This window comes from Cucurbita maxima, unplaced genomic scaffold (assembly GCF_002738345.1).
Source record: "Cucurbita maxima cultivar Rimu unplaced genomic scaffold, Cmax_1.0 Cma_Scf00195, whole genome shotgun sequence".
NCBI lineage: Eukaryota > Viridiplantae > Streptophyta > Magnoliopsida > Cucurbitales > Cucurbitaceae > Cucurbita > Cucurbita maxima.
In genome coordinates, this window is record NW_019272211.1 from 65,606 (window position 1) to 69,683 (window position 4,078).

The window sequence follows — 4,078 nt, forward strand, 5'->3', positions numbered from 1 at the left end:
CCGTCCCTGTAAGTAGCTTCATTCTTTCTTGATCTATGCACCGACTTTATGAAAAAAATTAGTCTTTCTGCTAAAAGTGTGACTGTTGAGTATGGATAAGCGAACCTCTTGGTTCGGGGGAAACCAAGGACGGACAAAATGCGCATACAAATTGATTGACATGATCCCTCTCTCTCTCTCTTTGGCTAGTTTGCTAGCTACGCGATAAGCGGGAAAGCATACCAGGCAAGGAAAGAAAGGCTGCTCGATCTCCTGTAAGGCCAACCCTCAACGGCGAGCTCAACAGGCAATGCTATAAGTTCAATAGAAGTCCAAGGTTTTGTCTACTACGGACCTGGAAGCTCTTGGAGGAGCTAACATGAAATGAGAAATACATTCGATTACGACAACTAATAGATAGCGAACTTTTTGGTAGAAACTGATTGATCCCTTGGCTCCGGCAAGAAAAGGAAAAGGTAGACGTAATCCTACCTTTTCCGTCGGACGAGAGGAAAGTTTGAGCTGAAAGATTGAATCACACTTGGTAAGAAAGGCGGGCTTAGCAAGTTTCTCCAAACGTATAAACAAAAAGAGGATATCGATACGCATACATTCTCACATGAAAAAACCTAGCTGAACCGGATCAAGGGTTCTAACCTAGTTCGACTGACCTTCTTTGGCTAGCCCCCGCACCTTGTAATGAGGTCAACCCGTATGTGCTTTTTCTTTTCGTTTAGCGAGATAACTTACCAGCTCTTTCAGCTCCTAGCAGGAGTATGAAAAGTGGAATCCTCATCTTGAGTCGAGTCCGCATTGCCATACGAATCGACATCAGCCAAACCACGGGCTCCTATTTTTTCTTTAACGAAAGCGGATTTAACAGTTTCAATAAAACCAACCTCTTTTAAAGAAGAAGTAGCTCTACCTTGATCATTGTGGGCATACGCAGCTCCCACTTTACCTTTCCCTACCGTGAAAAGGAAAGTTCCCTCACGATTGGCCCTCCCAGCTCCCGAACGTCTTTCAATCAATCAAGAGAGGTATAGAATAGTACAACAAACCAACAAGACAAGAATGGACTCATAAGATGGGCAGTCAGGGAATCAATTTCATTTGTGTTATTCGCCAAGGAAATGATCAAGGAATTCTCTATACACGGCTGAGAGATGACCATATTGTTGCACATCCCTAATAAAGTACCGTAGGCAAACGGAGCTTTTGAAAATGAAAGCGTGTAAAACTCAGATCCACTTTCTCTTCAATTCGTGAACTTCAGATCTGATCTTTCTTTCATCTACGGGTGACTGAGAGAGAATGTAGGCCTGGCGTGCATCCTATTCAGTCAACAATAAGGTACAAAGAGGATTGGTTAAATGGGCTTGAAGTACCATTATCGTTAGGTCGAAGATCTCTACTAGGTTTAGTGCACTTTGGTAGTTGTGAATGTTGCCGTAATCGAATGTCTTTCTCATTCGACATTCTCTCTTACCAAGCACTCATACTCGCCAGGGTTGAGGAGACAGTCCGTCAGCTAATTGGGCTTCGAGATTGCGTATACGCGAAAAGAGCTCGCTTTCGACTTTCTACCTCAACATTTTGTGCTCGGTTCTGGTTCAGGAAAGGGTATGATCTCTTTCATTGGAGCACATTGATGCCGAAGGAGTCTTCGGAACCAGTGGAGAGGCTATTAAGACTTCAGGCTATTCAAATAGCATGACTGATACCACAAAGAAAGGATATTTAAGTCACACTCGTGGAATTGCTTTTTCATAATAATTATCTCAATATATGATACAAAAAATTGATGACTGATAAGGTAAGAGGTTTTAAAAGACAAAAGAATGACAATTCTAGGTGTGATAGAAAAGGATAACTTTTTTTTTTTTAGTGTGCACGGTTCGGTTCAAATTTATGGCTCTCTGAAACTGGGTGCATCTTCCGGGATTGTGATAATAGATAACCTATGTGGCCACATTTAAAACCATATTATCTTGCATAATTCATTTTGATATAATATTGTTGGGGGCATGGGCATTTTAAGAATCGAACTTGAGACCTTTCACACTCGAAACGATAATCATACCACTAGACCAAATGCCTTTTGTAGCAGATCTATAATTCTTAGTTGTTAGTCTATGTGCCTCAATAGATGCCACGAATTCTTTTAGGTTAGGCCTCATTGAAAATTATTTTAGTGCTTTTTTTCTTTGGAGTGGCATTTCGAGAATCGAACGCAAGACCTCTTGCACTCAAAGCAAGAATCATACAACTAGACCAAATGCCCTTATTATGGGCTATATATTAAGTTTTTTTTATGAAATGTACCATCATTATTTCATTTATTTTCTTTGTTAATGAACTCCATGAGCAATAATCATTATTATATCTTTTAGATCTAGACTGCTGTTAAATTATTTACATCGGGTTTGCGACAATTACTGTAGAAAGAATTATTTACATAGGGTTTGCGACAATTAATGTAGAAAGAAGAAAATAGTGTAAGTTTTAGTTTGATAGTTCCATTTGAGACACATATCGTGGAGTACACAAGTAAAGCAAATATCGAAAGTGGAAAAGATAAAATGTTATTAAAAGAGCATCATCATTATAGTTTTAATTGCCTTAATACACTAGGTTGTTGAGTTATTTTCTCTAAGGCTCAATTCTTTTGTTATATTAACACCTTCATACTCAACTTCTTCCCCTGAAGCTACAGGAATCCTTAATTTGAAGGAAAAGAGATCGTAGATAGAAATTCGACTCTTATCCCTAATTTAATTTCGAAACATATTTCCTTTAATTCAACACGCTCTCGAGGTTATTTTTCTTCGTGGTCTTCTATGGAAGCATTCCTTGGAGGTGCAGAAACTTATTGGAACCATTTTTGCTCGACGAGTCATCATGTATCCTCAGATTGGATTTTCAAGTTTTTCTTCAAGTTCTTCAATGGCAGATTGAATTGGGGGAATGGTTTCTGGGCACTTTCAACACTCTATTACTCCATAGAACTTGTGGGTAATCTTGTTGAGAAACTGTAGGAATAAGTTTGAAGAGAAATGGTGGAGGATTGCTCTCGAATTTGGAAGAAATCTAAGAGTAGGAGACCTATAATCTAAACGCTTATTGCCTTCGATTGGGGGATCGACCTTTCTCGATTATTATTCCGTACTGTTGCTCCTACTTCAGACTTTATAGGAGATGCTTAGACCGACATTGAGAGCTCCAGAATCTTCGTTATTTAGAAGTTCGAAGAGAAATGGTGGAGGATTGCTCTCGATTTTGGAAGAAATCTTAGAGTAGGAGGCCCATAATCTAAACGCTTATTGTCTTTGATTAGGGGATCAAACTTTCTCAATTCTTATTCCGTATTGTTGCTCCTACTTCAGACTTTATAGGAGGAGCTTAAACCGACATTGAGAGCTCTATAATCTTCGTTATTTAGAGATCGAACTTTCTGGATAATTTTTCGGAGATATCAACTCCGATCATAGCCTTACCGACCTTGGCTTTGAATACTAATCGTTGGATGTGATGGTCCGTGCATGTTCGTTCTAGTTCATATCAAATTTTGGAGGAGATCTAATGGTTGAGATCTAATGGTCTAGATCATAATCATGTAATCCTACTGGTAAATCGTTGTGCAGGACATCTCATTTAGCTGATGGGAAAGGTAGGCCTATCATAACATCCAGCTCATGATACATATTGCAGGACATCCTACCTAAAGAGGAGGTCTTTTATTACACATCGTAATAGCAGATAATGGTTACTTATGGGTATGGATCCTAGAAACTTATTTAGCATGTTATTCACATAGTTATAGGTACTTGGTACACTGATTATTGATGAACCTAGGTTTATACATAATGTCTTCGGTTAGGCTTTAGGAGTTGAGGTTTTAGCTTAGGAAAACATTAGAGGGTAACCTAACATGGACTGATTCGTGTGTAAACCTACTAGCACTATGAGGATCTCTTTCCTTCACCAAATTTATGGGTAAACTTATTTAGAAGGTCCAGGAACAAGCTTGCTTCTTGCCCCTAATAGTCTACCCTAATTCATAATTTAGTTACGAATTTTCCACTACCATTGAAACATC